Genomic DNA, 13,163 nt, shown 5'->3' on the forward strand with positions numbered 1-13,163 from the left:
TATTAGCAGTGCCCCTTCATTCTTCCACTCTCTAACCCAGTTTTCAGCTCCTCCCCCAAATTAAAATTGAACAAATATGTTGATTCAAAGGGGCAGGACATTATCAACAGTCTACCAAGATTCCCACATACCTCAGTCTACCAAGATTCCCACATATCTTTCCCCAAAGAACTCAGAGGTTTACAAAAACCCACTGGTCAGGCACCAAGTGACCACCGTGATCCCAACAGCAGCCAATAGGGAGTAGAGTCTCCCAGCCTCTTGCAGATGCACAAAATGCAAATGTGCCTTGAATAATAGAAAATAAAAAAGTATTCATTAAGTGTTTTAAAAAATAATTCACACATGATGACCAAGTGGGCTCTCAGGAATGCAAGGTTGGTTCAAATGTCAATCAAGGTAACTCACCATATTAGCAAAACATAAAAAGAAAAAAGTAAGGTGCAATTATCTCAATAGGCTCAGAAGGAGTATTAGAAACTGACTCATAATAAAAGTTCTCAGAGCTCTTAGACATTTAAGAAATAGCTGCCACCAGTGCCTTCACCTCACTCCCACCTCCCCAACCCCACCTCCCCACAAGCATAGAATAAGCCAGGATCTGTCAAACTTATTAAGCAACTATGGGATATTATACCAAAAGAGAGAAATTTGGAGAAGGTCCAACTATGGAGCTAGACATATGAAGGTAGACACAAAACTACAGGTCAGGTGGTAGCCAGGAAGACAGTCAGACTAGAAAGTAAAGAGGCAGGGCTTCTTAATACTGCAGTTCAAGAAACTTCTCTGTTAAAAGAACTTTGTCATCCAATTACAATTCGTTTTCAAGATGTGCTTATGCAGAATTCCAGGTTGCATTTCATCCTTAAATTCCTTGGCTCTCAGCAAACACTTGCATTCTATTGCTCCTGATCAGTTCATGGATTCTTCACTTGTTAAGTGTTATTTGTACCAAATCAAGTAACGGTGTTTTGTCACTCTAGAAGAGCTCTTCACAGAGACTTAAAACCTCAAAACCTATTGTAACAAAGGAACAACTAAACTGGCTGGCTTGGGCCTTGCCAGAACTTTCAGAATACCTATTAGAGTATGTAGGCATGAAGTAGTAACACTCCGGTATAGATGTCCAGAAGTATTGCTGTGGTCAGCTCACTGCTCAACTCTAGTTACATATGGAGTATAGACACTGTATTTGTCAAATTGGCAACGAATTAGCCACATTTCCTTGTGGGTTCAGAAATTGATCAACTCGTCAGAGCCTTGGGCACCCCCAATAATGAAGTATGGCCAGAAGTAGAATCTGTACAGGACTGTGAGAGTGCACTTCCCAAGTGGGAACAGGAAGCCTAGCACTCCATGTCAAACACTTAGTTGAAAATGGCTTGAATTTGCTCTCAAAAATGTCAGTATGTTGTCAGGTTAATCCTACCTAACCAGTTTCTGGCAAAAATGGCACTAAATCATCCATATTTAACGATTTGAAGAATCAGATTAAGAAGATGTAGCTTTCTGACAAAAAGTTCCCACGGGTTGTATCAAAAACAAATAGATACATTTTTACTGTTAACTCTATTTTTGTCCTATGTGGTCTTTTCTATGTTGTAAAACTCAAGCTGAACTTCATCTTCTATTTTCAAAAGTGTAACTTAAGAAATAAATCAATTTAAAAATAGTGATTCTGTGTATGTGTGTGGATCATATTGAAAGAAGTATTTGTTACTATAATAAAACTATAAATCTAGTATTGATGACAGAAATCAGGAATTTAAAAAAAAAAGACTTCTCAGTGAATTAAGAACAGAAGAAAACTCCCTAACCTGCTAAAGGGCATCTCTGGAAAACCTATAGCTAAGATCATACTTACAGCAAGTGACTGAATAGCTTTCCTCTGAGATCAAGAACAAGGCAAGGGTACCTGTTCTCCCCATTTTATTCAACATCATACTGAAAGTCTAAGCAAGGTTAACAAGGCAGTAGAATAATCAAAAGGCATCCAGATTTGAAAAGAAGCAAAACCGTCTTTGTCACAGATGACATGATTGCCTGTGTAGAAAAATTCTAGGATATCTGCAGAAGAGATGGTTTTAGCAAGGACATGGGGTAAAAGGTTCTTATTTTTTAAAAAAAGGGGGAGGTTTCTATATTCTAAAAACAAAGAACTAGAAGTTGAAATAAAATAGACTAACATTAATTTTTTTAAAAAGATACTATATTGGTTCTCAGTTGCTATATAAGAAATTACCAAATTAGCAGCTTGAAACAACAAACATTTCTCCTCTCATACAGTTTCTGAGAGTCAGAGTCTGGGAGCAGTTTCACCAGGTGGTCTGGCTCAGGGTCCTTTGGGAGGTTGCAGCCAAGGTGTTAGCCAGAGTTGATGTCATCTGAAGGCTTGCCTGGGGCTGGAGGGTCCACTTCCCCGATCACTCGTTCACTTCTTGTTGGTAGATGCCTCAGTTCCTCATTTATGAAAGACTTTCTTCACCACTTTGGGCCTTACAGTAGAGCTGTTCGTGTCTTCCAGAGCAAGCACTGCAAGAGAGAGTGAAGAAGTCATGGTACCTTTTATTACCTAGTCTCAGGAGAGGCATTGCATCACTTATGCCACATTCTGCTGGTCACACGAATCAAGCCTGGTACCGTGTGTTTTGTGTGTGTGTGGCAGGGAGGGGGTGAGCAGGAGGTGGGAGGGGTACTGCACAAAGGCATGAATACACAGAGGGAAAGGAGCACTGGGGCCAATCTGGAGGCTGGCTACCAGAAACACCACTTACAATAGCACCCAAATACATAAAACACTTATGGGTAAATTTAGCAAAATATATGCTAAATCTCTACACTGCAAATGACAACATAACCCTGGAGAGACTTAAAGAAGTCCTAAATAAATGAAGATACATCAATGTTTATGGACTGGAAGATTCACTATTATTAAAATGTCAGTACTTCCCAACATATTGGGATTTAATACAATCTCAATCACAATGCCACCAGGTTTTTTCTTAATAGAAATTGGCAAACTGATAAAAAAATTTGTATATAAATGCTAAGGACTTAAAATAGCCAAACAACTTTGAAAAGGAAGAACAAAGTTGGAGGACTTAGACTACCTCCTACACTACATCCTAAAATAGTGTAAGAACTGCACTATTTTAAGACTTACCATAAAGCTACAATAAAAAAGACAGTGTGCTATTAACATAGGATAGACATATAGATCAATGGAATAGAATAAAGAGTCCAGAAATAAACCCACTCATATATGGTCAATTAATTTTTGAAAAAAATGCCAAAGTAAGCCAATAGGAAAGGATTTTCAACAAATGTTGCTAAGACAATTGAACATCTTAGAAGAAAATAAGGCTCAAACATTGCTTTACACTATAAACAAAAATTAACTTAAAAGTGATCATTTGCCTAGATGTAAATGCTAAACTAAAAACTTCTGGAAGAAAACATAGGAGGAAAATGTTATGACCTTAGTATAGGCAAAGAAGTCTTAGACAAAACACAAAAAGCACAAACTCTAAAAGGAAGAAAAATTGATAAATTGAACTATGTCAAAATAAAAGCTTCCTACTCTTCGAAGGACAGCATTTTTAAAAGGGAAAGAAAAGCCAAGCCATGAGCAGAAAAAACGTATATGCAATACATATATCTGACAAAAGGCTTGCATTTGGGATCTTGTACCAAGATTTCTTATGGCTCAATAATAAGATATTAACTCAATTGAAAACAGGCAAAAAATTTGAACAGACACTTCACAAAAGAAGAAATGCAAATGGCAAATATACAAATGAAAATATGCCCAACATTATTGTCATTGAGTAAATGCAATTTAAAACCACAAGACACCACTACCACCCACTAGAACAGCTAAAATTAAAAAAAGAAACAATACCAAGTGCTGGCAGGGAAGTGCAACAACTGAAAATATCATAACTTGTTTGTACAAATGAAAAATCATACAGAACTTTGGAAAAATTCAGCAATTTCTTTTTGAGTTGAATATTTACTTGGGATATATGGTCTCCATTTTGCTGATACACAAACTGGGGCTCAGCTAGGATTTTCCAAAGTCAGGTTGCTTGTGAAGAGAAGGTTAAGATTTGAACTCAGATCTATCCTGGGGTAGATACCAAGTCCTGCAGTATTTCTGCAGTCCTCTTGGCATTTTATTCTGGGCTGTGCACTTAAAAGCTATCAATTAGTGTTTGTTTATGATGAGGGTTTATTGACTAGATCGTTATTCTCTCTCCCCACTTTGAGTTCAAGAGTCTATTTGTACTGTTGAACTTCCTATCTCCTTTATGTTATCATACATCATTACAACATCAGTTAGGAATGTGTTAAGGAAAAAAAACTTCAACTAATGTGGTGCAACAGGTCTTTGTGCAGACATGTGTTTCCATTTCGCTTGTGTAACTATCAAGAGCATATGCCTGAGTTGTGGTGGAGCCTAAAATAGCATGAGAAAGGCCTAGTATGGTACATGGCACTCAGTAAGTGCTCGATAAACACTGTACATTTGTTTATTCATTCAAAGAATTTACACATGTGGGAAAATTGAATGAGCATCAACTATAAAGTTGATAGAGTTAGTATTCCCCAAACGTAAGTCAGAGCCCCAGAGCTCTCTTACGGGCTCAGCAAGCTTTACTAAAATTTATATAGTACAAAGCTTAGAGGCCTCAGTTTCCTCATTTGTAAAAATGAAGGGGTAGGCCAAAATTAGTATTTCTGAAGCCCTCCTCACTCGTATGTCAAATTTCCATGGCCCAGGCAGTGTGTAGAAAGGGCCATCTTATATTCAGATCACATAATGGATCAGTGCCCATGGAATGATTCCAAGGTTCAACCTAACCACCATCTATAAAAAACACTCTTCTCTCAGCCACAGCCAGATGCTATCACTTTACCTCCCAACAGAAATGAAATTACCTCAAGAACAAAATGCAAGCATCCCCTGAACACAGGGACCCCGTTTTCCTTGTGGCATTCAGTAAGAGTAGAGCTCAGCAGAGCACGCTCGGGAACAATGGGTTAACCCCATGGGCAGCTGGAGCTCAGGCTTTAGAGTCAGAAGGATCTGAACTCAAATCCTAGTCCTTCCATACATTAGCTTTATGCTCATGAACTAGAAATGAGGCAAATAAGGCATCGTGTGATGCTGCTGTGAGAACCAGAAGAGATGGGAAACAGTGACTTGGTCTCTCATGATGTGTGTTAGCTTCCCAAGATAGTGGTAAGGGAAGAGTCGGTTTAAACCCGGAAGTGGTTGACTTGTACTTGGGGGCCAAGTTAACCTATATCGCACACAAACAAACACACATTTTTAAGATCTATATACTTGCTGTAGACTGAATGTTTGTGCTCCCCTCGCCCCTCACACACACATACAAATACACATGCTAAATCCTAACCCCCAGTGTGATGGTGTTAAGAGGTAGGGCCTTTAGGAGCTGACTAGGTCACGAGTGTAGACCCCTCACAAATGGTTTAGTGCCCTTTTAAAGAGATTCCGGAGAGCTGCCCTGTCCTGCCCTGCCGCCAGCTGAGGACTCAGCATGCAGATGGGCATCTATGAACCAGGGAGCAGATCTCACCAGACGCTGAATATACCGGCACCTTGATCTTGGACTTCTCAGCCCCCAGAACTATGAGAAATAAATTTTTGTTTATAAGCCACCAAGTCTATGGTGCTTTAGTTATAGTAGCCCAAACAGACTAAGACAATACTGATGTTATATTCAAATCTTTCACCATTTATTTTAACTATTCTGTTGCTATAAACATTTAGGAATTTCAACAAATATCTCCGTATACTCATCTTTGACAACATCACTTAATAGGTTCTAACTAGATGTTAGACAACCAGGAGTTTTGCGGGGAGGGGAACTAGATCATAATTGCACAAGACACAAGTCAATCCCAAGTTCATCTAAAAAGCATTTGCTGAGCTGGTAGATGCCAAGCACAATGCAGGCACCCCTCCTATCACCTTATGGTGCTCCCCCAAACAGGTACAGATGTGCTTCTTCTTACACATTGGATGTGGTTTTGTCATGTAAATTGAATTCTTATGAGATGGGAGAGGAGAGAGGAGAGCTGAGGTTCACATATTACTGTGTCTAAGCCTATGGTAGGCCAGGAGGTAAGAGGAACCATTTCAGAGAATGAAAGGAGGGGACAGAACAGTCTGGAACACAAAGGACTCCAAACCGAACATGACACCTCCTGTTTCCTCCAGACATCAGAACATGAGAGTCCAGTCACCTGGGCACAAATTCAACACAATGTATCTGACTTGTCAACTATTTGTCAAACATCAGTTATGGCCAATAACAACTCATCTGTCAGTCACTGAGGCAGAATATGGTAGGGTTAGGAGTGCAGACTCTGCCTTTAAAAGAATGAGGTCAATCTATATGGAACAATCCATAGGATAATAAGTGACAAAAGTAAGGTGCAAAGAGTGTGTGCAGAGGGTACCATACGTATAAAGGAGGGGCTATACATGCTTGCTGATACACAGCATATCTCTGGAAGGAATAAGAAAAATCTGGTGGAAGTTACACTACTTCTGGCCATGATGGAGTAATGGGCACCTTTGGCCTTGGTGGCAGCAGGAAGGGACTTAGGGCCAGGGCTTGAAGTGTAAACCTGTTCACTGTGCACCCTTTGCACTGTTTAGAATTTTTACTGTGTATATGTATTCCTTTCTAAAAACTTTTCAAAGGGGGAAATTTCTGGAGGCACACTGTCAGGATAAGACTCTGACTCTACCTCCAAGAGGCTGTATAAAGTCCAGCAAGTCTCTCAGCCACTCCAAACCTAGGTGTTTTCATTGCTGGAATGGATTTCTTTGGATTGTTATCAAGATTCATTGAAATGTTTATACAAGAACTAGCAGTACCTGGCACTTCTGTACAAATTTTGTTTTTGCTTCTCGCTGACCCATGTTTCTGGAAAGAGCTCCCCATTTTTACTTTGGGGAGATGCTCCTGCCCCACTCCTCCATTTGTCTTAGGTGACAATGACTCCACTCCCCAGCGCCGGGGATGGGCATGTTACTATGTTGTGAGGAGATGGGGCCTTTGGGGTGGATTAAGTCATGAGGGTGGAGCCCTCGTTGTATAGTGACCTTATAAAAGGGACTCCCAAGGGATCCCTCACCCGCTCTGCCATATGTGGATGCAGTGAGAAGGTGCCATCTATGAACCAGGAAGTGGGTCCCTCCAGTCACTGGTGATGCCTTGAACTTGGACTTTCTACCTCCAGAATTGTGAGAAATAAATTTCTGGTGTTTCTGACCAATCACTGCATTTCATGCCCCTGGAATAGCAAGTAAGTTGGCCTAATGAGAGTGTGCTGAGACTTTTGCTAAAAATGTTGGGAAGGAGGTGCCATTTTTATCATGGGAGTTGCTAAGTGAGTAGATTGAAGCTGCTGGTGGTCATTTTCAGGGAACCAGCTTGAGAATGAAACCAAGACAGAGGAAAGCAAAGCCTGCAGATGGAGAGAGATATGGTCCTGACCGTGTCATTTGAGTACTGGGGTCCAGCCATGCCCAGAGCCACTTCTGTCACTTACAACAAGAAAAGGCTTGACAAATTCTTGTAGGGATTACCACAGTTGATTTACCCAACAACCACTGAACACAGATAAGGTGCCAGAAACTGTGCCAAGAGCTATGCAAATATGAGGTCCCTGCCTTCAAGAAACTTATAATGGAGGAGTCAGACACTTCCGCAAAGTGACAACTGCTGGCATGGAGATATTCCCAGGGTGCTCTAGGTGAGGGTTCTATAGCAGCCTGGGGAGGAGTTAAATCAGGGAAGCATACGATAAGATTTTTGAATGAAGAATAGATTAGAAGGCAAGCCAGGTAGGGGAGACCAGTCAGGAGGATGTGGGAGTGTCCATGCTTGAAATTACCAGGGACTGAATTAAGAAATTAGGAACAAGAATGGAGAGTAGTGAAATATTCTTGGGGAGTAAAACATCTTGGGAAGTGAAACCTGGTGCTGAAGCATGATGTATTTCCATTTGGAACATTAAAACTAACATTTTTATAATGCGCCCTACCAAGCCCCGTTCTAAATGCTTTACACAAATTAACTCATTCAAATCCTGCCTCCTGCAGTAGATACTGTTGTGATTTCTCATATTACAGGTGAGGAGCTGGGTCACTGAGAGGTTAAATAACCCGCCTAGGGTTACACTCTGGCAGGCGATTGAACTGCAGCCCCAACAGTGGCCATTTAGGCCCCGAGCCCGCAGTGCGGACCCTATGCCCTGCGGCCTGCACATGCACATCACTTAAAAGGTAGGCGTAGGGAGACATAAAAGTGAGAGGAACTGGCCAAGAAAATAAAAACAAATTCCTAGGGAGGCGGAAGGCAGCCTGGAGGGCATAATGTCACAGAAATAAGGAAGGCAAAGGCTTGTTTCTTACCTCAGTGGTAATTAAATTCCTGATTGTATAATTGGAGGAAGGCAAGCCAGGCTTAACTGAGAAGAGAGTGGGAGGCACTTCCACACATATTATCTCCTTATTTTTCATGATGCTGTAAAATAGATATGTTCACAGCCCCAACTTCTAGATGTGGAAACTGAGGCTCAGAGTTCAGGGACTCCTCCTCCCCAAGGCCACCAGGCTGTTAAGTGACCCAGTTAGTTCTCACACCTGGATGTGGTCTGCAATCTGTGCTTGTGGCTCACCGTAGCCTGGTCTAGGTGCCCAGGACTGCATCAGGGTGGGAGGGAGGCATGCAAGAATACGGGGCATCTCCAGGCTCTGGGCCCTCACCTGGGTGCCCCACACAGGGGTGAGCGTCTGCCATTCCCACCTGCGCAGCGTCTCTGCTGTGTTCTTGTTTCCCTTGGAGGCTCCACTCCTCCCCACTGGGAATCTAGGTGGTTTGGATACAGCTGGCCCCACTCCCTGCTCAGATTCCAGGGGGGATCACTTGATGCCAGGCTGGCCAGTCACTGGGTTTCATTTCCCCCAACCCAGTGATTGTCTCTGGACCCCACCCAACCCAGTGAGATGAACTCTCAGGTGTGTGCTAGAACGCTGGGAAGGAATCTCTGCCGTCGGGATGGCTGTCTAGGGCTGACGACAGCCTGGAGATGCTCCACATTGTGGAGGGGCCCACCTGGGAGTGAAACTTGCACTGCAGAAAGGGGACAGGAGGAAGAGGGAGCTGAAGATCATGTTCAAGGCCCTGGATGCAGCCAACCTGACTGCAAACATCCCTGGGCTTCTCAGTTGCTCCTAGCAATAAACCCCTCTGTTTGAGTTGTGGTTTCTGTCACTGGCAAGTGAAGGGGGTCTGACTGAGACAGGTCCCCAAAGTTGGTATACTCAGGAATCCAAACTCAGGGTCTGTCTGCCTTCTTCAAAGGAAAGGAGTTGGGATGGGGTGTAGGGAGGAAAGGCCCATATACTAGACAAGACCAATGGGCTTCTTGAAGGGTGAGTGAGGTCACTGCAGACCTGACCAAAGCGGGATGAGTTTCAAAGGTATGTCAAAGGGTGGATAACATTTTAGCAGCTGGCATTTAGGAAAGGGGTGCTCAGGAAGAAAGGACGGCCTCACGTGTGGAAGCTGAGACAGGAGAATGCCAGGCATGTTCAGGGTCAGACACGGCTAGAGGATGAGGCAATGACGGCAGCTGTGAAAGGTGAGGTTGTCAAGGTGCCCTGGGAGGCCTCAAGCACCAGGAGGTGTATGTTCAGGATGACTGGGGACCCACATACAATGGTTTTGTCGGATCTGAGACATGCTGCCCCTCCAAGGCCTCTAGAAATGTTTGGATCCCAGGGAAACTAGAGCAGGCTTTTAGGATGTCACAAAGCAGATAAAGAGCTAAGAATCCAGGTAAGAGATGAAAGAGGGGACCCAGCCCCTGGCTCCACTCTGCTCTCTGAGCCTGGATCCACTCCACCCTGCTCCTGCGGAGCCCAGGACAGGAGATGAGACGGATCATGGCCCAGGCACCTGCCCCAAGAGGAGCTTCCTGGCCAGCAGGGGCCCCCCGTGAGGACGCCCCAGCCCTGGGAGGGGACGTTGGCTGAGTTGCCTGGAGGCCGGCTCCCCTCGCCTCCCCTGCAGTGCCTCTCAGCAGCCTCCGACTAGGGGATGTGTCCCTGCTGCTTGAGTTAATTACAGTAATTATACCTGCTCCTCTTCGGCTCTTGTTCCCTTTGTTCCCAGTTTCCTGCCCGCTCATTTGCAAATCTAATCGCTCTGTAGATTGATTTTTTTTTTTTTTAAAGAGAGATCAGGATGGAGAAACATAGATAGTGGGCAGAGAATGTGGGAGAGAAACAGTGGGGGTGGAAGTGGGCTGGGGAGGGGGAACAGCTGAGGGAGAAGTGGGGGGAAAGGCAGTTGAGCATGGGCAAAAGGAAAGGGTGGTGAGAGCAGGCTGGGGCCTCTCCTCTCTGGGCACCCCCAGAGCCATCAGCCCAGGACGGCAGGTAGCACTGTGGAGGCCACTGTCTCTGTAGCCCTCAGGCCATTATACCATGTCCCCAGCTGCTCCCCAGACCAAGCTGGTCTGGCACAAATGACAGGACACTGGAAGGGCCCCTGAATTAGACAACACCAGTAGGGATCCCTTAATCTTGCTCCTTAAACATTGCGGTCCCCAGATTTGTGGGACTTGGGCTCGTCCAGAACACCTGCCTGACACTCCACTGCCAGGGGCTGAGAGGTGGGAGTGGGGTTCAAGCAGGGGCAGGAAGGAAGCAGAAACTATTCTGAGGAGAGAGAGAGAGACCAGAGATGGGCCTTTCCTCTCTCATCCCAATCCCATCCTGGAGACCCTCAGAAAACATCCTGGTCCAGGGATTTTCCAAACATGCTCTGAGGAGCGTGGAAGTTCCACGAAGAATCCCTGGGGAGCAGAGAGGACAAGTGGGCAAGTATATCCCTCAAATCCCTTTTAATGGCCTGTATTCTGTTCATATATTGGGTTCAACCTAAACTTTTTTTTTAAAACGATACAAATTAGAAGAAGAATCCTGTTATTAAAGATTAGAAAACAACTGATCTAGTCCAAACTTCTCCTCTCTCAGATCAGGGAAACTGAGGCTCATGTGGATCAAGTCACCTGTCCTGAATCACAGGCCTCTTGACTCTCAGTCAAGGGAGATTTCCACTTTCCTGTGCAGCTTGCCAGGGAGATGCCAGGGATTTTGCCAAACCACCTGGCTCTTTCCTGAGCCCCTCAGGAATCAGGCTGAATGTAATGATGGCATCTTCCTGCCAGAAACCCTTGGCGAATCTAGGAATCCTCACTCCTCAGTCCTCTGCATGAGTCCAACAGGTGGAACATGCTTTAAAAAATGGCTGCAACTCTTATTTCCAGTCACACATGCACTTCCCATAAGTTTGCCACCACCACCCCATCAACAAGTAGAATCTAGTTCTTCTCTTTATCTTGGAAGGGTCTTTGTGACTGCCACAGAACAAAATATGGCAGACGTGATGCTGTGTGATTCCCCAAGTTAAAACTAAGGCAATACTCTTTTTTCTAGGAAGTTCACCACTGGAACCCAGTCACCATGCTGTAAGGAAGCCCAAGCTACAAAGAGAGACCACATGTAGATGTTCCAGTAACAGCCCCAGCAAAAGTCCTGGCCAACAGCCACCAACAGCTGATACAGGAGTGAGGAAACCTTCAGATAATTCCAGCCCCCAGATGTCAAGTCACCCCAGCATCTGAGTCTTCCAGCTAAGGCCCTGATATTGTGGAAGAGAAACAAACATCCCCACTGGGCCCTGTCCAAATTCCTAACTGACAGAGTCTGTGAGCATAACAAATGGTTATTTCATGATGCTAAGTTTTGGGGTAGTTTGATACGTAGCAATGGATAGCCAGAACAGGTGGCTTCCAGAAGCCGGAGCAGCTATTCCCAATAGGAGGTTAGATTTGGTTAAGCAACCAACAGCCAGAGAGCCCAAGAAGAGAGTGCTCAGCTAGTGTTTGTCCCATACCTTCCAATTAATTCACAAAAGGTCAGAGTTCAGGTCATTCTGGAGGCAGAAGTGGGAATGGGAGTGGGTGTCAACTCCCCCCACTGGATTCAGCCAATGTTTACTAAGTACCTACCATGAGTCAGACATAGAACAGAGTCCCCGCCCTTGAGGAGCACAGTATAATTGGGGAGGCAGACACATCCACACTCAGAAGTAATTAGAATGCAATATGTTAAGTTGCTATTAAAAATAAAAGTACTTTGGAAGTACTTGGGATACAGAAGTGTCAGCCTCAAATGTTTCATACCCTGGGGTGGTTCCTGTCCACTGAGAGGTATGAATGTTACCTACCTATAATCCAAATCCCTTAGTCCAGTCTCTGGAATAACAGGCGGTGGTGCATGCTTGCTTAGAAAAAGTCAAGGGCTTACTAAAGACTTTTCACATTTTATAAATTCTATGGAAGAAAATATTAGTTGTCCCCAAAAATTTACTCTCCCATGCCCCCAAAGAGCAGGAGCCTTGATTCCTTGGTGGGTTTCATGGCCACATGAGCTAAGGATTATCTACCTCAGCCTCCCCTCCTTGAAACTATATGTGGCTATGTGACCAATGGGATGTACAGTAAGTGACATGAAACTTCTGACTTGCATCCTTCAAGGGAGGGAATGTGCCCTTCCTGGCACCATCTCCACCTCCTTCCTAGCTGGAATGAGGACATGGTATTAAGCTATTATGAATGATGAGAGAAATACCTTGGAAATGGCAGAAGTTGGGTCCCTTGCACCTCGGAACCCCATTACAGCTCTGGTCTAGGAATAGGCTGTTACATGAGAGAAAAATAAACCCTAGTCTTGCTTAAGGCATTCTTATTTGAGGGGTCTCTGTTACAAGATTAAATCCTACCCAAAAAAGTCCATTAACTCAAACTATTAGCTCTTCATTTATTCTCATGTGCACACACACATGTACATGGCTTAGCCTCCAGTAAATACTCAAGAACTAAGTAAGGACTTTGTTGTTGGATGAGATCAATTGCACTTTGATGGCACCACTCTCCCTACTGCCTGGGGTACAGCTCACAGGTGTGCAAGATCAAGCTTTCCCACAGGGTTCTGATACTCCCGAGGGGGCCAACTGGTACATCAAGTGATATACAAAGTGGCACTT

The 13,163-nt window shown here is 44.1% G+C and overlaps 1 pseudogene; it reads left to right on the forward strand.

The window, feature by feature from the left end:
• The first annotated feature begins 623 nt into the window (after nucleotides 1-623).
• LOC118910731 (cyclin-dependent kinase 1-like) lies at nucleotides 624-6,601 on the forward strand (annotated as a pseudogene).
• The last annotated feature ends 6,562 nt before the right edge of the window (nucleotides 6,602-13,163 follow it).

This window comes from Manis pentadactyla, chromosome 11 (genome assembly GCF_030020395.1).
Source record: "Manis pentadactyla isolate mManPen7 chromosome 11, mManPen7.hap1, whole genome shotgun sequence".
Classification (NCBI taxonomy): domain Eukaryota; kingdom Metazoa; phylum Chordata; class Mammalia; order Pholidota; family Manidae; genus Manis; species Manis pentadactyla.